The 22,414-nt window shown below is 44.6% G+C and overlaps 1 protein-coding gene across 9 annotated transcripts in view; it reads right to left on the bottom strand.

The window, feature by feature from the left end:
- Positions 1 to 22,414, bottom strand: part of DGKA (diacylglycerol kinase alpha) — a 328,604-nt gene that overhangs the window by 169,604 nt on the left and 136,586 nt on the right. For 2 of the 9 annotated variants that reach the window (XM_063952596.1, XM_063952595.1), the window contains one exon: positions 14,446 to 14,643. The exons of the other annotated variants lie outside the window; for them this stretch is intronic. The gene's annotated coding sequence lies outside the window, so the exon portion shown is untranslated. The remainder of the gene's footprint in view (positions 1 to 14,445; positions 14,644 to 22,414) is intronic. 9 annotated transcript variants of the gene reach the window in all.

Genomic DNA, 22,414 nt, shown 5'->3' with positions numbered 1-22,414 from the left:
ATTTTATATTAATGTCCAAATACTCTGATACCCTTGCTGAAATGGATATTGGTGCATAAAAGGAGTTGCCGATCCAACGGATTGAAGTACAAGGAGACTATGGGGGTCATTCTGACCCGTTCGCTTGCTGCTTTTTATCGCAGCCGAGCGAATGGGTACCCACTACACATGCGCCGGCGCCATAGTGCGCCGGTGCATGCCAGATGGCCGAAGGCCGTAGCTGGGCTGCCATCGCCTCTGCCTGACTGACAGGCTGAGTTGGTCGCTGGGCGGGAGGGGGCGGAATGGCGGCGTTTGGCCGCCGTTTCGTGGTCGCGGTCCGGCCAACACAGGCGTGGCCGGACTGTGTGGGGAGTGGCCTGCAGCGGCTGCATGACATCATACGACGAGTAGCTCCCAACCAGCACAGCTTTCAGCACGCTAAAGCTGTGCTGGTTGGGAGCTACTCTTGAAGTGCAAAGGCATCGCCGCTGTGCGATGCCTTTGCACTTCTGCGGGGGAGGGCCGGCACTGACATGCGGGGCGGACTAGCCCTGTGCTGGGCTTCCCCACGCATGTCGGTGATCGTAGCTGTGCTAAATTTAGCACAGCTACGATCATCTCGGAATGAGGGCCTATATTGGAATCCCTTTGACAGAGTGGATAGTCTGCTATTGAAACAGCTAAAAATGTCGGGACTTGTTACACAGAGTGATTTGTGAGACGGATTGATATATATATATATATATACATACATACAGATCCCTGCACTCTCACACAACTCTGCCAACAACTGGGGTGCCAATCAGAGTCCGACCCACTTAGAGGTGGGACCCATAGTACAGTACAAGGTTATCCACCTAGTGGAACAGATAACCGTAATTGTACGTAGACTTTATCTCAATATAATCAGCAAAAAGTATTTAATAAAGGTAATCTCACAGTTCCAATGCAAAGTCCAATTCCCACGTTTCGATCCACACCTGGACCTTTGTCAAGGAGTTACAGCATGGTCACAGCAGACATCAGAACAGCATGGTCAGCATAAATGGGAACTGTTGTTACAGGGAAATTGCCTCACCGGCCCCCATTATATACCCATCATATTGGCGCCAGTCCCACCTCTCCACTTCCTGGGAGTGAGGTGGAACGCAATGCAGGACCACAGGCATCACTTCCTGATACACAGGAAGTGTGGTGTGTCCGTGCGAGCGGCCCGGACAGCGGGCGTGCCGTGGAACGCAAACCGGAAGTCCGTGCTGGAACGCACGCGTCACTTCTGGTATTTGCGCAAGTGTAGTTTCCATGGTAGCGGTAAACCGCTACAGGTCTCAATAGTGCTTATTATTATTCAGAGGTGCATGGCCATTGGCTACTGAAGGGGCACTTATAGAAGGGGCACTTATTACTTTACAGGGTAAAGGGGGATAATTATCCACCGCAGTTCCAGAGACATCGGGGGCTAAATAAACAGCACCTCTTTTATAAGATTACATGGCTGTGGGTAGCTATATTAACCTACCTCAGCCAAGTTAAGGTTGTGATCATTGTGGGTATATTGGAGGCCGGTGAAGTCACTACATTAGTATTGCACTGTAAATAGTAGTAACATAATGCTAAGTTGAATGAATATAAGACAATACAAAATTATGGTACATGCAGATACATAATACTTCTAATGTCAAAATGGTGTTTTCTTCACACCTATATGACCCGATAAAATCTTATACTTAAGCATTAAAGGTACGACCAAAGGTGTAATCATAACTGCAAATATAGTCACAGATAAATATTATCCCCAAGGGGACCATACGTCTATTTTAGGAAATTAGACAAAGGATTGTTCTCATTCATTCCTTTTGGAGCAATGCTTAAGTATAAGATTTTATCGGGTCATATAGGTGTGAAGAAAACACCATTTTGACATTAGAAGTATTATGTATCTGCATGTACCATAATTTTGTATTGTCTTATATTCATTCAACTTAGCATTATGTTACTACTATTTACAGTGCAATACTAATGTAGTGACTTCACCGGCCTCCAATATACCCACAATGATCAAAACCTTAACTTGGCTGAGGTAGGTTAATATAGCTACCCACAGCCATGTAATCTTATAAAAGAGGTGCTGTTTATTTAGCCCCCGATGTCTCTGGAACTGCGGTGGATAATTATCCCCCTTTACCCTGTTATTCTATAAGTGCCCCTTCAGTAGCCAATGGCCATGCACCTCTGAATAATAATAAGCACTATTGAGACCTGTAGCGCTACCATGGAAACTACATTTGCGCAAATACCGGAAGTGACGCGTGCGTTCCAGCACGAACTTCCGGTTTGCGTTCCACGGCACGCCCGCTGTCCGGGCCGCTCGCACGGACACACCACACTTCCTGTGTTTCAGGAAGTGATGCCTGTGGTCCTGCATTGCGTTCCACCTCACTCCCAGGAAGTGGAGAGGTGGGACTGGCGCCAATATGATGGGTATATAATGGGGGCCGGTGAGGCAATTTCCCTGTAACAACAGTTCCCATTTATGCTGACCATGCTGTTCTGATGTCTGCTGTGACCACGCTGTAACTCCTTGACAAAGGTCCTGGTGTGGACCGAAACGTCGGAATTGGACTTTGCATTGGAACTGTGAGATTACCTTTATTAAATACTTTTTGCTGATTATATTGAGATAAAGTCTGGAGAGTGCTATCTGTTCCACTAGGTGGATAACCTTGTACTATATATATATATATATATATATATATATATATACACACACACACACACATTCTGAAGGTGCATAACTGTGGTACTGTACGTAACACAACCAGACTCAGCAATGTCAAAGAAGATGCGCTGTGTTGTACACATTTTGCTTGTTGTTGTTGATGACACTCATTGACCTGCATAGCTAAATAGTCGTTTGCTTTCATTCATGTTCATTACAGCAGAGATGTTTCAGATTTCAAATCTCTGCTGTAATGAACATAAATTAACATAATTAGGCTATTTGTGTAGAAGGCATATATTATAAATTAGCCTTCCTTCATTTCTTCGTTAAATCTTGTGTCTCTCACTCCCCAATTTACATTAATTTTAAGGATAATTTACATGCACTTAATGGGACTCATCATATATATTATTCTCCTTATAGAATTTGTCAGATTAATCTTGAGAGGAAAACAATTACCGCAACAAAAATGTGGTTAAACTGTTGCTACCATGCAATGAAATTCAGATTTTCCACACATATACAAAATAAATTTTAGCAAAAGGGTCCCCATACGTATCTGTAAAACAAAGATGAAAGGTAGTCTATATTAAATCTATTACTAAAATATCTTATACTAGTGCAATATGTATCTGTTACATGAGCTAATAAAATGAGCAACATGGAATTGCTTACCTCAGTTCTACAGATTTCATTGCCATCCATGTGGACAGTGTGTGTCTACAGTGGCCAATCCTGGGATCAGGATCGGTGGGATCCTGGGATTTAGGCCTAAAATTGTCCGGGATTCAATCCCGGGATTGGAGTTTCCAATCCTGGGGATTTCAGGATTAGCCCCTTTGTTTATGCAATGCCCAGCAGTGTTGAGCCTCTTCAGCAGGCTCAGATGCCGGACAGCTCCCCTTGTCCCCGGCTGTGCGCACAGCACAGCATGAAGTGATGTCAGATGTCATGCTGCGCAACCCGCCTCCAGCCGCCCGGGCCTCACCTCACCGCTCGCAGCAAGTGGACACTCCCCCCTGCCCGCCCAGAGGATGGTAAATTGGTTTGGCTTGGTTGGGGGGTTGCGGGACACTGAAAATGTAAATACAACAAGCCAACAAATCATTTTTCATTCCCGATACCCGGGACTGGCCTCCCTACGCATGCCAGAGGCCCTGGCAATGGTACTTACGGTACCCGACTGTGTACTTGCAGTGCGTTAAGTTTTGAATGACATGTGACTCATCCACAAGACCAAATAACCTTAGTAACATTGTCTGGCAACAAGAATATAAATGTTTTAATTTTATTGACAGAAATGACACTGGAGCACATTCCTCTCATGCCCGCTTACATGCTTTTAGAAAATGTAATGAACACAAAGTAAAGTGGTTTTCCTACTTCAGATGATTTAATGACTTGTACAAGTTTCATTTTGTTGCCATATATTAATAGTATCAGGCAGAGTTCATTATATTCATTGCCCAGACATGCTGAGCCCAATGGCTTGAAAGCAATTGTATCCAGGAACCAAGCCTGTGTTGAATCACAGGGTGCTGGAAATACACACGCCTGCTGCTTATAGCAGAACTACCACCAGCATTTTAAATTAATTTCAGGGGACACTTTTATATGCGTAGATGCACCAGCTCAGTGCCACGCATGGTATTATCTTGGCAGACCGTAGGGCACCGCAATGCCACCCATTTTGTGTTTGCTAATTTTAATCATTTTAATTTTTCCACTGCAATAATCATTATATATAATATATTAAGTTATATATCCTAAAGAATAACAGATGCTGGAAACTGTATCTAACATGTAAAAAAAGGTGCATTTTACTGTATGGTTGTTGTCTCTTGAAAAATAGGTGGTAGTGGGGGTTTCAAGGACATTCTTTAGAACCATGGATTGTTGTTGGAAATTAGGCAGCTATGCTTATAGACACATCTACAAGTGTGAGACAGGCTGGTAGCATTAACTAATTAAGTGGCATAGCTACAATAAAAGATCTTCACCAGAGGACTGCCAAGAATTTGGTTATCCAGTCTGCTAAAAAATGTTTCATGATCAGTACAGAAGAAACATGTTTATCTGAACCAACTGGCACCCAGGGTAACTCGGAAAATCAGTTTAGGTGGTAGAAGCTTGTAGACAAAGCCTGCATCATCATGCAATGACGCGAACACCTTGCAAGCAGGTAAGAGGTGAAGCACCCACAAGGGGAAATGGTCTGCTGTCACAGTTGTCTGGGAGTTCTTCCCCTAACTTGGGAGACTCCTGGACATTCCAGAAGAGTAATTAACTATGGTTCAAGAAAAGCACAGTACAAGCGGGTTCCATAATCAAGCCTTACTCCTGAATATCTGATCTACCTTTTACAAACAGGGATGTTTTCTTTGTTAAATTATCTTATCATCTGTAACTTGATAACTATATAAGTTTGGGGATAACCAATATTGGCTAGTCTATTCCTCTGATAATTTGGACCACCTGCTGCAGATACAGATGTGTCCTCGTACACTGTGGCTTCCGTCGCACAAAACAGCCCCTCTCTGCACACAAGGTCCTCTGATACTCGGCCGCTCCGAGCGTCTTTCTTGCTCAAATTGTGCCTCTTATTCGAATAAATAAAACAACTTGAGGCAACAAAACTTCTCATCTAGATTACACCAATCTATTGGACGTGTGACACCTGTGTGCGACTGAGTCTGAATCTGTGGGCCTAATTCAGACTCGACTGTAGGTAGATGTGCGAGAAAACGATTTATTTAACATGCGGGTGGACACCCAGCACAGGGCACATCCTCCCCATATGAGGAATCCAGCCCCCACCCACAAACATGTGACAGCATTGCACAGCGGCGATGCTTTTGCATGTTTCGATTAGCCCTCTGCCTGCGCAGGCAGATGGCTACCTGCCATGTTAAGGGTCGCAGCAGCTGCGTGTGACATCACACAGCCACCGTGGCCTGCCCTGCAAATGGTCTGGACACGCCTACGTTGTCTGCACCGTGCCCCTAAAACAGAACACTGACTCCCACAAAACACAGTGTCGACACCCCACCCCTCTTAAACGGAGTTCTGAAGAAAACGCAGTTTAGGACCTTGCACATGCGTGTACCAGGGTATGCGCAGATGTGCAGAAATCGCTTCATAGCAATTTTTGCACATTAGCGTCAGGGTCTGAATCAGCCCGTGTATGAAGAGCTGTGATGCAGTGGCCTTGGCTTTTTCTCACACCAGAGGCTGGATATAATGGCTTGCGAGACGGCTGGCTGGTTTTGCCATGTAAACGTTTGCTGCTTTTAAAAAACGTACGAGTTTGTCCGGAGTTTAGGAACTCTGGCCGTCTTGCAAGCCATTACATTCACATTGTGCTTCATCTGTGACTTTGTATACGTGTTGCAAACTATTTCCTGTGCGAGTAAAATTGCAATCCAGTGTCTATCTGTAGTACATACTGAGTGGTGGTTCACTGCATTTGCACTGCAAAATTTAAAGAAAAAGATGATGCGCTACACCTCTCAGAGTGGCCTAGTCGCACCGGGCGTCTCGCATGGTTTACATATGCTAGGGGACACATATGTACCTATCCACTATGGTGCTGTAGGTAGAGTCAGATAGCATGGGTTAAAGCAGAAAGAACATAGCTTGGCTTGTAGTCTCTGAGTGGGCTGCCAAGGAAACAGCACATTGTGCTGGGAATTATTCCTCAATTGGAACAGTGAGGCTTGAGGGAAGCTGTGTATTTTCCTTAGAGGGAACAGCCGTAATGATAAAACACTTTGTACTTTTCCTTGAATCCTATAAAAAGACCTGTAGAGCACTGCCTTTCCTTATTTAGGAAAATGATTTGCTGAATTTAACAGTAGGGATAGCCTAGTATTTATGATGCAGGTAGATCCAGGCATGGTGATTCCACATGAAACCTAGGCATATTGTGGGTTAACAAGCATCAGTAAATGCATTAGTTCCACAGGCGTTTCTATAATGGGTGCAGAGTGTGCGGTGCACACAGGCACCTGGGTCCAGGGGAAGCCCACACCACACACACTGCACCCATAGAATATACTTACCCCTCTGGAGTCCTGCGACGGATGCCCTGCTGTGCGGGCACAGATCACTCGGAAAATGGCCGCCGCGGCCATTTCTGAGTGATTTGCGCATGCGCACTGGAGGTCTCCTCAGGAACAAGGCGCAGGCGCCATGTTCCCGGAGACCTGCGCATGCGCAGTAGACCCTGGCATTATGCCAGAGTCTACTGCTGCCGGAGAAGAGAGGGCCCATGACGGAGGCTGCACACAGGTCCCCTCCTTTCTTACAATGCCCCTGATTAGTTCAGATGAGTGATGTCCTGTTATGGTCAGTAAAATGGTTCCTCTATGTTTCTGTGATAGTTTAGATATTGCTGTCTTGGAAACAATACTTTACATTGTAAAAAAGTAAATAAAATGTACGCGTGTTTTTAACTATATCATGCAAAGCAATATTCAAAGCAATCTATGTGGAGACCACTTTCTGCTCTGAGGTGGTAGTAACAGCCCACATAGGGCCTTATTCAGCATGGATCGTTATTCTGAGAAATTGCAGTTGTCTGCGAGTAGAAAGGTGCCGCTCTGACAGAAAAAAAAAACACCCTGTGCAAATTTGTGAAAGCATCGCACATCGCTATCTACTCGCAGAAGTATACGTAATTTCCGGAACATCGTAGAGTTTTTGCTGTCTGAGCAAATGTGAGTAGATCTGAGGCTGCCAGTAATCTGCGACTGAGACGGCCTGGAAGTGGTCTGCGCTGACGTCAGAGACCCTCCCTAAAAATGCCTGGGCATTCCTCTGTTTTCTCTGACACACACAGAAAATGCCAGGTTTCCGCGAAGAAACGATGGCTTCCTGTCTGTCACAACTGAGGGCCTGAGCTGACGGAAGGCAGCCTCAGTTGTAGGGGCTGAGATGTACCGGAACCTGGGAGGTTGTATCAGACCCCTGGACATGTAAGTAACATGAAGAGAAACCGCCCGAAGGCGTGACCACGACAACTTGAGTAAAAGTCAATGATATTTATTTATGACAAACTCCATGCATCACAGTAGCAGTAAAAAGTAACATAAAAATCAGCAGAGAAATAATAATACAGTTCCTGGGTACTACAGGGTGGCAGGGGCCACAGAGCTCTGGTGGTATGAGACAGTTCTTATTATCTGCAAGTTGGAAAGTCCTTACCAGGCTCAGCTGTAGCAATGAGGAAAGCCCAGGGTCGTACCAGCTGGTGTTCCAGGGAAAGCTGGACTGCTGTAGATAAAATGCTGCTGTGGGTACTGGTTAGAACCAGACAGGTGTTGGCACGGAGTGGATACTGGCTGGAACCAGTTAAATAATAAATAAAGCTTGAGAGCGATGCAATGTAGATGAAATGTAGAATTTGAGAGCGGAGAAATAATAATACCGGTGGAGAGTGGTAAACTGCAGAAAGGACACCGGCCCTTTAAGAGAAGCTGTACACTGCTGGAAGCTAAGCTGGAAGCAGATGATGTTGTAGCTGGAAACAGGTGAGTCCAGAATGGATCGGAGAGTCAGGCTACACCGCAGATGGAATGCTGGTGCGGGTCTCTATAGCAGAAGTCTGGAGACAGGAGCTGGAACCTGGAAGACATTCACAGAAGAGAGACAAACTGGAACTAGGTTTGACAACCAAAGCACTGACGCCTTCCTTGCTCAGGCACAATCTATTTATACCTGCAGCAAGGAAGGCATTGGCTAGGCAATTATGCAAATTAATAATACTGACAACGGATTGGTAGGAATGATCAGCTGACAGAATCCAAGATGGCTGCGCCCATGCAGACACTTGGAGGGAAGTTTGGATTGTAATCCATGTGGTCTGGAAAACAGTAATGGCGGCGCCGGCCACCGGAGACGCCAGACTGACAGATGCACATCCGACCACGCGGACACAGCGGAGGCCGCGGCTGACGTAATCGCCACTCTAAATGCAGAAGCTCAGGGACGGCGGCGGAGGCCGCGGGAGACGCCATGCCAGATGTATAAGGCGTTACTGTGACTGCGTCCAGAGAGACAGGAGAGGATGCGGGAATGTGCACATCAGGATAACAGATGGGATCCGGTCCTGGAGCGCTGAGCCAGCCTTAGGAGGCATCTGATAGGTAAGAAATGGCGTCCAGATACCCGGATCGTGACACTGTCAGTCAAGGAGCAGCTACATTGTGTTTACGATCAGTATGCATTTTCTGTTGCTATTTACCCACGCACATGCACAACACACGCAGTCATTCGATAATCACTCCATTTACAAATTCTCTAAATAGCGATTCAAGCTGAATTAGGCCCATAGTACTGGGAAGGGTCTCTCATTCATACATACAATGACTTGTTGGCTCCTTTAATGTTAGTAATTGTTTCACTTTGAATATTCTGCTGTGAGTACTCAGGAGAACTAGTTGATTGACTTGTGGTGGAGCTGCAGAAAATCTGTTAGAATAATGCTAGACTAAATAGCTAGTATAATAGTAGCTAGTATAGTGAAAATAATATATAATAACAACAATAATAATTATTATTAATTATTATTAGTGTGTGTATACAGATGTGCCCACATACAGTACATCTAGACTCCTGACACGTTAAACAGCCTTTCTAGTTACGCCATGCCGTTACTTGGTAGCGCTGAGCGTCTTTTCATGCAACTTTTTCCATTATATTGCATCTTATTAGCAAAACGTATGTAAATACCGCTACAGTCGCACAAAGAATATAGACATGCCACATATCATTTTAATCAGCAGAGTCTGCTTGTGCATCTTATTTATACAGAGGCAATACATTAATTCCCCTCCTCACCCCCTTCCTCAAGGTTCTGTCCTTGGTCCCCTTTTTTTCTCCCTCTACATCTCATCCCTCTGTCAGCTTATCAACTCCATTAGTTTTCAATACCACCCATATGCCGATGACACCAGTATTTACCTGTCTGCACTTCCAAGCACTTGCTTATTTGCCACAAACTACAAGCATGAGCCAAGACTAGTGGACACCTGTTGCTTCTGCCTGGACTTTGCTCAGCACCTACCCGCTACATGTAATGGCAGGTATAAACCTAGATATTAGACTATATGGGGCCGATTCAATTGTTGGTCTCCATGGCTGCCACTAGATGGCACCCAACGAGGCAACTCAACTGTGAGCCATATTTCAGCTTGCAGCCTCCTGAGTGAGCTGAAATGTGCATAAACTCTGTGGTTTGGGCACTAAAACAGGAGTTCAATAGATGGGTTTAGCCAATTTGCATGGCAAAACCCTGGATAATGGGTGCGCATGCGGGGCATGGGTACCCAACGAGGGCAATGACTGATTAGCCCCGGTGGGCGCCCAACATGTTTGGGCGCCCACAAAACAATAGAATCGGACCCTATATGCACTAATGTAGATTTTTCCCAAAACTCGAATACCAAAAGATCCTAGAGGCTCCATATCCTATAGAAAGATCTCCACAGTTGATGGAGAAGATCAATGGCGGGGAACTGCTCAGACACTGCTCATGTCGGTGATTCTACAGAATCATGCTGGAACATTGAATGAATTATAGCATATATATATATATATATAAAAAACACTTGCGTTCATATATTTTTTTCAATGCTTACTACTGCTATCTGATCAATTTTCCTATCTGGTTGCTCATTCTCTGCCAGTCTATCCAACGGCTCCCTATCAGTTCAAATTGCTGTCACTCATCTATAAAGCCTCAGCCATGCTTTCATTCGTAGACTTCCACTTTAATTTCAACATACTCACTCCCACCCACCTATATCACTCTGCCTATGACTGTTACCTTACCTTCTCCTTTATCACTTCTTCCTACTCCTGCTTTCAGAATTTCCTCTGTGCTGCTCCCAAATTCTAGCATGCCTTTCCTTGTCCAATTAAAATGTGCCCTTAAGACTGAGATCTTCATTTAATCCTATCATCCCTCTGCACGGCTTTCCCTCTTTGTGTCAACCATCATCCCCTCTAGAATGTAAGCTTGTGGGAGCAGGGCCCCCTATCACATTGTCTCCCCTACAGAATTCTGTACATTGCAGGTTGCAATTATGTATACTTGTAAACTTGTCTATAACAGTATGATGTACTTATGCAATCGTGTTGTATGTTTTTTCCCCTATATGGTGCCACAGATCCCTGGTGGCACCACATTAAAAAAAATAATAATAATAATATCAATAATGTAATAGTTCAAAATAGTGTCTGCCATTGATGAAACTGTATAATGCAGGGAATCCAGTTATACTAATATGTCTGTTTTAATGTTAACTACAATACCAGCTGTATGTAATTCTGGGGCAGATGTATTAAGCCTGGAGAAGTGATAAAGAAGTAATAAGTGGAAGGTGATAATGCACCAGGCAATCATTGATTGGCTGGTGCGTTATCACCTTCCACTTATTACTTCTTTATCACTTCTCTAGGCTTAATACATCTGCCCCTATGTTCTTTATCTTAATTTTCTGAAACAACATCTCAGTGCCGTAACTAGACATTTTTTGCGCTGTGTGCAAGAAACAGCATCCCTTCTCCCCCCAAAAAAATTAAACAGGGCAAATGTGCGACGTAGGCACATGCCCAAACTATAGAGGCGTGGCTTCATGGGGACAGGGTGTGGCCACATAGCTCCCTTTTAGACAGTGCAGCAGGCAGAGCTCCCTTTTACACAGTATGGCAGGTAGAGCTCCCTTTAAACAGTACAGCAGGTAGAGTCCCCTTTTTACACATTACGGTAACAGAGTCCCCCTTTTTTACACATTAGGCAGCAGAGTCCCCCTTTTTTACACATTAGGCAGCAGAGTCCCCCTTTTTTACACATTAGGCAGCAGAGTCCCCTTTTTTTACACATTAGGCAGCAGAGTCCTCCTTTTTTACACATGACAGCGAGAGAGAGTGAGAGTGTGAGACAGAGTGAGAGTGTGAGAGAAAGTGAGAGAGTTGAGAGAGAGTGAGAGAGTTGAGAGAGTGTGTGAGAGAGACAGTGAGAGAGAGGGAGTGTGTCACGATCTGGGTAATTAATTTCTTACCTTCCAAGTGTCTCCTGAGACTGTCCCAGCGCTCCAAGCCTGGATTCCACCTGCGCTGTCTGCGTGCAGCACGCTGTGTAACATGGCCTCAGTCTTTCACATGCTAAAGTTCAAACAGACTTTCCCTGCAGATTCAAACATGGGCGCAGCCATGTTTGGATTCATCACATGTTGCTTTACAGCCTATCAGCTGCATGCTGGACTCTGCCTGATTACCCAGCAGCTGCACTCTGGACTCTGCCTAATTATCCAGCCAATCCCTGTTCACCAGCTGGGATAAATATCCTGCTCCAGGGCTGGATAATTGTCAGTGCTTTGGTTGTCAAACCTTGTACACATGTCTCTCCTGTCTGCGGAATCTACAGTCCGAGTCTCTAGGTATTCCAGCTTCTGTGTTCAACTCCTGTGTTTCTGCTCCACTTAGAGACCCGCACCGGTTACCAGCTTGCGGTGCAGCTTGACTTCCGTTGTTCCAGCTCTGCTCCTTGGTTATCTGCTGTGATACCTACATGGGCTTTCAGCTTCCAGTGTTGGACTCTGTTCCGCTTCCAGCTTCCAGCAGTGTTTGGTATGTCCCACTCCCGTTGTTTGCAGCTCTCCAGCTACATCGGTGTTCCGCCATTGATCTCCAGCTACATCGGTGTTCCGCCATTGATCTCCAGCTACATCGGTGTTCCGCCATTTATCTCCAGCTACATTGGTGTTTCGCCATTTATCTCCAGCTACATCGGTGTTCCGCCATTGATCTCCAGCTCCATCGGTGTTCCGCCATAGATCTCAAGCTCCATCGGTGTTCCGCCATCGATCTCCAGCTTCATCAATATTCATTATCATCGATACTCATCACCATCGGTACTCATCATCGGACTCTAACATCATCGGTGAGTTCTGCTACACCTTCCCATCTGGTCCGGTTCCATCCGGCATCCGTGGCAGTTCTTCTGTGTTCTTCTCAACCTCTGTGCATCTATCTCGACTCCAGCTCTCAGAGTATAACCTGCTGGTCAGTACCTGTTTGTTTCCCTCTACAGTGGTTAGTTGTGGCCAACGGACATTACATCTCCGGGTCTTGCAGTGACTTTATTACCAACTCATTCTATATTGCCACAATATCCTTCTACCACTGTGCTAAAGTAACTGTACTGTTGTTTTCATTGCACAATCTACCGTTTAATTACCTGAACTGCCTAGGTGTATCAAAACTGTGTGTTTAATAAACAGACTTTATTTTACCACGTTGTCCTCGTCACGCCTTCGAGCTTTGGTATCTAATCATACTGCATGCCCAGGAACCTAATCTTACCTCCTCGGTTCTTTTACACACCATCCCTACAACTGAGACTTCCCCCAGTCAGCCTCAACCCTCAGTTGTGACAGAGTGTGTGTGTGAGAGAGAGCGAGAGAGTGAGAGTGTGGGTGTTTTTCACCTGTGTGAGCGATGTGGCATCCAGAACTAACAGGCAGGACTAACATGAGCAGACACTGATGTACAGGGGGACCCTGCTGAGGAGGGGGCGGCGGGTCTCACTGGTGGGCGGCATCAGTAGAGGCTGCGACAGCTCTCACTCCCTCTCCTCCATTTCAGCAGCGGGGCTCACAGGAGGCATCAGTAGAGGCTGCGGCGGCTGAACGAGCGCGCTCACTCCCTCTCCTCCATTTCAGCGGCGGGGCTCACGGCAGCTTCAGTAGAGGCTGCGGCGGCTCTCACTCCCTCTCCTCCATTTCAGGGGCGGGTCTCACAGGTGGCATCGGTAGAAGCTGCGACGGCAGCATGCGGCTGACGGAGCGCTCCCATGTGCTCTCCATTCAGTGGCGGCAGTGGTGGGGCTCACAGGCGGAATTACCGCAGAAGGGACTGTTGACACCAAATGCCGCCTGCGGCACCGCTCCCCGTCCCCTACAGAGGCGGCGTCTGGAGACAGGCGCAGGCAGAAAGCGGAAACTGCACTACTCATTCACTGGATCAAACGGCCGTAGGTGGGGGTGTGCTGCCAGATGGTGCGCCTTCAGTGCAATTGCGCTGTGGGCAAGGCACCATAGGCACACACATAGTTACGGCCTGTTGGGAATCCCCATTGGATGATAGGCATATAGAAGTGGTAAGACCTCTGTTTAAAGGGGATGCATTTAATTTACCAGGATACCAACGCCGGAATCCCGACAGCTGGCAATGCCGCCGGCCAGAATCTCGGCGCAACCGGCTTATTCCCACTGAGTGGGAATAGAGCCTTTGGTGAGCGCAGCGAGCCACAAGCCTGCGAGGGGACTCTTAGCGCTCGCCTTGCTGCCGGCATTCTGGCAGGTGGGATGCTGCTGTCGGGATTTTGACAGCCGGAATCCCGCCCACCGGTAATCCATAATTAACTGAAGAGAGGCTCTCTAATTACTGGACTTTTCACGCTAATGTTCTTTTGGGACAGAATATAATTTTAATTAATGAGGATTCATCTATATAATCAGTGCTTCCCGGTGTTCTTTATTTACTGCTGCACCATGAATACTTGATTGACATTTTTGGTGCAATATGTGCTATTCCTAATGAAGAGATCATCTATATGCAACTCTTGTGTTAATAACAAGTACTGGTACTTTAATATAAATCTACCAGAGGTGCACTGATCTATATAAAATGTCAGCGATTCCCACGCTGCAGGTGTTTTTAATGACAAATCTGACCTGGGCAGCATGAGGTCGGCACAGACGACAGTCCACCAAAGCTGACCAGCGACTCCTCTGTAAGCCTCTGCCACAGGTAACAAAGACAGCAGACTTCAAGGCAGTTACATTTTAAATAACTGGAATTTCTGCTCCTTAATAACGCCCAAAGCAATGTATTATCTTCTGGAGTGCATTCTTACTTCTTTCACATCATTTCTGAAACAAAAATGTACATGAAAAAAATAAAAGAGGTACAAATAGAAAATATATAGACCGGCTCACATCTTTCCCTGCATCTACGTTAATTTGCTTAATGCAAATGGTAACAATCTTCCGTGATATAAAAAAAGGCAGGTTTTTGTGCATAAACCCTTTGTTTGCTGTTATTAAGAAGATAAACCAGAAAGCATACATCCTGAGTGTGGAGTCAAATCCCCATAGAGAGGGGAAAAGAGAAAGAAACCAGGTAAATTTTAGGTGCACTCATCCAACTGATAAATTTTAATATGATTGTTGTTGTAAAGCGTATATATATCCTCAGCAGCAATATCAAATAAAGGCTTAAATGCTTAATAATCTAAATCGGTGTAGAAATTTCTTTTATATTTATATATTTGTATGGGACTAAATTGTTCTTTATTAAGAATGGAGTGAAATATTAAAATTCATAGAGAGAGAAAAAAAGTGTAAAGTATGAGAAATTAAACAATATGTGAATAAAGATTTAAAAACAAAGCTAATGTGTTATTCCCTTAGTATAATTTCTTGTATTTATTTCAGTCGTGCACTCACATACATGTATTTATGCAGCACTGTATCAGTGCTATGTTCATATGAGACCTACAATTTTCGTATTAGCTGGAGCCTATGTACTGTAACAGAGAAAAATATGCTGTCTTTCTTTTGAGTCACAAACTGTTACATCAAATTTTAACCATGTTTCAAAAATATGCAACAAAGTCACCACTCCTGCCCTTAAGGCTATGAATATAGTAAACTGATTCTAATGTTATAAACTCTGTGGTGAAACAATGTTGCTAAGTATGTGACTCAGGCTTGAAATCATAGACTATCATACACAGTAAAGAAGCTTATATAATATGGTGTGAATAGCCTAGATATTAAAGAGAGCTAATGGGGATATGCTTTGATTAAAGTCTCACTGCACTGTGTTCAAAACTATCTGTTTTATAAACCTCAGCAATCTCTGATACCAACCACTGCTATTAATAATACATAAAATAGTGTGCAGAAGAGATGGGTTTAGTATTTCCCATGTGATGTTAATTCACAGAAATAGGTAATTCCATTATACTGTGATGGAATATATCCCTGTGATACGGGTTCACTACGGCTGGCCGGCGGTCGGGCTCCCGGCGACCAGCATCCCGGCGCCGGGAGCCCGACCGCCGGCTTACCGACAGCGTGGCGAGCGCAAATGAGCCCCTTGCGGGCTCGCTGCGCTCGCCACGCAACGGGCACGGTGGCGCGCTACGCGCGCCACACTATTTTACTCTCCCTCTATGGAGGTCGTGGACCCCCACGAGGGAAAATAAGTGTCGGTATGCCGGCTGTCGGGCTCCCGGCGCCGGTATACTGAGCGCCGGGAGCCCGACCGTCGGCATACAGAAGACCACCCCTGTGATACGATGCTACAATGATTAGTATCCACTGGCCATACTCATAGTATATTAATCCCAATACATAAAGGTATTTAAAGAATATACAGGGAACGTATATACTCCAAATTTCTGCAATGCATATATGAGTTGGTATTACATATGCGTATTAGCAGCAGTTGTCACTCGTGTTGCACAGTGTTACATTGTGTCCTTGCAGGACATATTGATAGCGCATTCACTGTTAATTGTATTTAACTGAGTTGCAGTTTGTGTCAGTACCAGAGAATCATGCCCGTTTACAGATTAATAGCAGTGTGTATATAATTGCACTGAATGTCCACTGAACACAGAAACAGTATTGCATATGAGACATTTTAAAAAAGGATTAGTTCATATCATCCCATATCTGGTATAAGCCCCACATTGTCTCTTTTGTTAAATATTACTGAGATCTAGCCCGCAGCATACAGATAAAGTATCAATAGATATAGTATGCGCTCAAGGATTCCTCTGAGACATAAGTATATTTGGCTCCTTATCACACTCTATAGGTCTCAAACGTATGTGTTATGCCATTTGCACATTTAGATATTGTTAATACGGGAACACATAGCTACAGCCTATGCGCATTTCACTCCTATTGAGCTTCCTCAGGGCACTATAGTTAACGGCGCCCGCCGGAATTGATGGTTTTATAGGAGAGGAAAGGCAGTGATAGGGCATGTAAAAGCCAGTTAGCCAATGCCCATCCAGTAAAGTCCTTTCAAAAAACTAACCGTTGTTCCTTAGCGTAACCCTGTCCTGCTGGATCAGGCGCTAATGAATGCCGTCAGCAGGACAGGGTTAAAGTGTAACAAGGGCACGCTGTCTGCCGTAATGTGTAACAAGGGCACGTTGTCTGCCGTAATGTGTAACAAGGGCACGCTGTCTGCCGCTATGTGTAAAAAGTGTACGTTGTCTGCCGTTATGTGTAAAAAGTGTACGCTGTCTGCCGTAATGTGTAAAAAGGGGACGCTGTCTGCCATAATGTGTAAAAAGGGGGACGCTGTCTGCCGTTATGTGTAAAAAGTGTACGCTGTCTGCCGCTATGTTTAACAAGGGCACGCTGTCTGCCGTTATGTGTAAAAAGTGTACGCTGTCTGTCGTAATGTGTAAAAAGTGCACGCTGTCTGCCGCTATGGGTAACAAGGGCACGCTGTCTGCCGTTATGTGTAAAAAGAGGAATCTGTTCGCTGTAAGGTGTAAAAGGGTCTCTACCTGGTGTAGTGGTGCTACTGTGCGGCGTAATTTGAAGAATGGAGACTACTGTGCACCGTTTTAGGAATTGGTATTATTTTGTGGCCACACCCCTTCCCCGCGAAGCCACGCCACTATGTATTTTTGCGCGCGCCTACGGCGCACACTGCCCCTGTTTTGCATGCAGGGGTGGGGCTCCGATGCCGTTTCTTGCACACAGTGCTAAAATGTCTAGTTACGGCACTGTTGCTAGGTATCCATTTCTCTGGCCCTGAGCAGGTCCCCCTCACCAGATCCTCTCAAGGGGTAAGGGGGTGGACTTGGATGGGATGGGGGGGGGGGGGGGGGCAAAGCATTTTGTCGCACCTGGGCCCACCGCTTGCTAGTTCCGCCACTGGATACAGTGCTGCATAAATACATGTATGTGAGTGCACGACTGAAATAAATACAAGAAATTATACTAAGGGAATAACACATTAGCTTTGTTTTTAAATCTTTATTCACATATTGTTTAATTTCTCATACTTTACACTTTTTTTCTCTCTCTATGAATTTTAATATTTTGCTCCATTCTTAAAAAAGGACAATTTAGTCCCATACAAATATATAAATATAAAAGAAATTTCTACACCGATTTAGATTATTAAGCATTTAAGCCTTTATTTGATATTGCTGCTGAGGATATATATACGCTTTACAACAACAATCATATTAAAATTTATCAGTTGGATGAGTGCACCTAAAATTTACCTGGTTTCTTTCTCTTTTCCCCTCTCTATGGGGATTTGACTCCACATCCTTGTTCAAACCATTTGGTAGCACCTTTGTGAGCCTTCAAATTTTCTTTCATATTGATACATGTGAATTCCTAAAATAGGATTAAACTAGACATGATGAAAGGCATCCCAACTTTATGATTCATATATAATTCACACATCTCGGTGCGGGTTACCCTCCAGATCTGGTAGGAGCCTTGTGCTTGACCAGTATTGGAACCTCTATACATCCTGAGTGACCAGCAATACAGTGCTCATTTTACAGGACTAGGGCTCAGTTCCAGGACATAAATGCAATGCCAGCAGGTTACCCCTGTAAGCAGTAAGCAAATGCATCACAGATCCCTCTTGTACATGATCATTCACTGTTTCCAAAATGCAAAACAAAACAAATGATATACATACACCCTTAACTGAGAATTCATCCCTAAACGGAGTGGCTTTACCCAGTATTTTTTTACCATGTATTCTGTGACATCAGGTCTGGATTAAGGGAGGGCGAAAAGGGCGGTCGTCCCGGGGTCCCTACACATTTGGGGCCCCCACACCCATGAGCGTAGTAGTCTCCCCCCTCCTGGTGGCTCAGCTGTTCATTAACAGTGCCGCAGAGAAGGTGTTCCATGCACAGCATTTCATAGTCTTGTGGGATTTCAATGCAGCATCCCACGAGACTATGAAATGCTGTGCATGGAACACCTCCTCGGTGGCGTTGTTAATGAATAGCTGATCCACCAGGAGGGAGGAGACTACTACGCTCCTGGGTGCTGGGGCTCTGACTCTGGCATCCGCTGCTCTGCCGCTCTCTGGACAGGTAGCATGCATGCATGTGTCTGTGTGGGTGTACGCCTGTGTGTGTGTACGTCTGTGTGTGTGTGTACGTCTGTGTGTGTAGCATGGGTGTATGTGTGTATGTGTGTGTAAGGGGGGGCTCAGGGGTCTTTGTCATCAACTGTAGCGGGGGCCCCCACAACTTCATTGCCCGGGGCACCCACCAGGCTTAATCCGGCCCTGTGTGACATTATTCTGTGACATGTTTTACCATATATTCTGTGACATTAAATAAGTTATAGACTCAAGTTATGTTTAAGTTTTTAAATTTCATGATTTCTTGTGTTAATTATGTATGCAGTACAACAGTAATTGAACGTACACTTCATTATTTTTTTTCTCCACTATGAAACAGAGTGCCATGCCGATTTTTTGTGTGGTAATAATGTATATCTTTGTTAAGCACCTACATTTTTTTTGGATAGCTAATGTTGATTGAACCTAGCGTTTTTGCCATAACTGGAAACATAAGGCAGATAAAGTGATTTGGTTTGCATTTTTGGATTCAGGAGGGAGATTCTGTGGTGATTCCTTAATAAACACCCGTCATACTTCAAATAAACTGGATAAAGAAGCCGCGATTAGTAAATCATTAATACATTTAAAAATCAATATTTAATAAACAAATTGTCAGACAGTCGAGATATTTGGCAGAAATAGTTGTTTTGATATCCTCTCTTAACTAAAAAATGTTCATAAAAATCTGAAATGGGTGGTGGACACGCCTGGTATGTACTTTATGAGTGGATAAAAAAAAATAACAAAAATCACAAAGTAGTAAGGTAATTATGTGGTATAAAAGTCTCTTTTTTTAAGGTACAACTAAAAAAAATCATATACACATAGGGCCTAATTCTAGGTTGATTGCAAAATAACATTTTCCTATAATGGGCAAAACCATGTGCACTGCAGGTGGAGCAGATGTTACATGTACATAGAGAGTTAAGGGCTGTACACACTATGCGGTCCGCCGCCGAGCTGCCCGGCGGCGGATACGGCCGACCCGGCGGCAGGGGAGGGGGCAGTGACGGGGGGAGTAAAGTTACTTCACTCCCCCTGTCACCCGGCTCCATAGCAGTGCAGGCAAAGATGGACGAGATCGTCCATATTGGCCTGCATGCACAAGCGATGGGGCACCAGCGATGAACGAGCGCGGGGCCGCGCATCGTTCATAGCTGGTGCCTCCACACTGAAAGATATGAATGGTATCTCATTCATTAATGAACGAGATCGCTCATATCTTTCAGTAATATCGCCCAGTGTGTAGGGCCTATTAGATTTGGGTGAAGCAAGTTGTTATGGGGTCATTTTATATACATGTCTAAAGGGGATGTAGTTGTTTTACCGGTGGTCAGGATCCAGGCAGTCAGGATACCGATGCGAGAATCACAACCACTCACAATGGCGGAATGCAGACAAACAGGGGCAATAGAACCTGTGGCGAGCCCGCAAGGGGCTCTGTTGCTCTCGTCCCCCTTCCCCCCCCCCCTTCCCCAACCCATCTAAAGAGCTTAGTTTTTAGGGTTGTTTAAAAGCTTGGAAGCTCTATGTGCCTGGTGATGTGAGGAAGAGTTCCAGAGAACAGGAGCAGCATGGGAGAAATTTGAAGGTCTAAGTAATATAGAAACATAGATACATAGGGGGTAATTCCAAGTTGATCGCAGCAGGAAATGTTTTAGCAGTTGGGCAAAACCATGTGCACTGCAGGGGGGGGCAGATATAACATGTGCAGAGAGAGTTAGATTTGGGTGTGGTGTGTTCAATCTGCAATCTAAATTGCAGTGTAAAAATAAAGCAGCCAGTATTTACCCTGCACAGAAACAAAATAACCCACCCAAATCTAACTCTCTCTGCAAATGTTATATCTGCCCCCCCCTGCAGTGCACATGGTTTTGCCCAACTGCTAAAAAAATGTCCTGCTGCGATCAACTTGGAATTACCCCCATAGAATTTGACGGCAGATAAGAACCACTTAGCCCATCTAGTCTGCCCCTTTTATTATCCTTTAGGTAATCTCAACCCTTTTTGAACCTTCATTCTTTGTAAGGATATTCATATGCCTATCCCAAGCATGTTTAAATTGCTCTACAGTCTTAGTCTCTACCATCTCTGATGGGAGGCTATTCCACTTGTCCACTACCCTTTCTGTGAAGTAATTTTTCCTTAAATTTCCCCTGAACCTGCCTCCATCCAGTTTCAGTGTATGTCCTCGAGTTCTAATATTCCTCTTCTTTTGAAGAATGTTTCCCTCCTGAACTTTGTTAAAACCCTTGGTATATTTGAAAGTTCTATCATGTTCCCCCTTTCCCTTCTCTCCTCCAAACTATACATGTTAAGATCTTTTAGCCTTTCCAGGTACGTTTTGTGATGTAGGCCATGCACCATTTTAGTTGCCCTTCTTTGTATTTATATCCTCTAATGTATTTATATCCTTCTGGAGATATGGTCTCCAGAACTGAACACAGTAGTCCAGATGAGGCCGTACCAATGACCTATACAGTGGAATTATTACTTATTTTTTCCTGCTACTGATTCCTCTCGCTATGCAACCAGGCATCTGACTTGCCTTTTTCATTGCTTTGTTGCATTGCTTTCCTGCCTTTAAGTCACTTCAAATAGTGACTCCTAAATCCCTTTCCTCCTCAGTTGTTTCCATTATAGTACCCTTGATACTATATTTAGCCTTTGGGTTTTTGAGACACAAGTGCACGATTTTGCATTTTTTAGCATTAATCTGTAGTTGACACGTTCTTGACCATTTCTCAAGCCTAGCTAGGTCACCAATCATTTGTTTTTCTCCTCCCGGTGTGTCTACCCTGTTGCAAATCTTTGTATCATCTGCAAAAAGGCATACTTTCCCTTCAATACCATTTGCAATGTTACCAACAAAGATATTAAAGAGAACTGGTCCAAGTACAGATCCCTGGGGTACTCCACTGGTAACATTTCCTTCCATAGCTTGCACTCCGTTTACTACAACTGTTTGTTTCCTATCCTGCAACCAGGTTCTTATACATTTAACTGTTTTATAATCCACCCCCACGCTTTCAAGTTTATTTAGAAGTCTGCGATGTGGGACAGTGTCAAATGCCTTACTAAAGTCTAGATATGCTACATCTACAGCTCCCCCTTGATCTATTCTTTTCATCACAGAGTAAAAAAAAATCAATAAGATTTGTTTGGCATGATCTCCCACCAGTAAATCCATGCTGTTTTGGATCCTGTAAGTGGTTTGATTTAAGATATTCCACAACTCTTTCTTTTAATAGTGTTCCCATTACCTCCTACTACTGATGTAAGGCTTACTGGTCTGTAGTTACTTGTTTCTTCCTTGCTTCCACTTTTGTCCAGTGGAACTACATTCACTCTTTTCCAGTCCTCTGGCATGGCACCTGCATTTAGTGACTGGTTAAATAAGTCTGTTAATGGTGCCACCAGCACATCTTTTAGCTCTTTTAGCATCCTTCGGTGTATCCCATCTGGGCCCACAGATTTATCCACTTTTAGTTTTGAAAGTTCTGTTAG

Source organism: Pseudophryne corroboree, chromosome 2 (genome assembly GCF_028390025.1).
Source record: "Pseudophryne corroboree isolate aPseCor3 chromosome 2, aPseCor3.hap2, whole genome shotgun sequence".
In the NCBI taxonomy this organism is placed as follows: Eukaryota; Metazoa; Chordata; class Amphibia; order Anura; family Myobatrachidae; genus Pseudophryne; species Pseudophryne corroboree.
The sequence above is the reverse complement of the archived record's forward strand: the minus strand, read 5'-3'. Positions and strand labels throughout refer to the sequence as shown.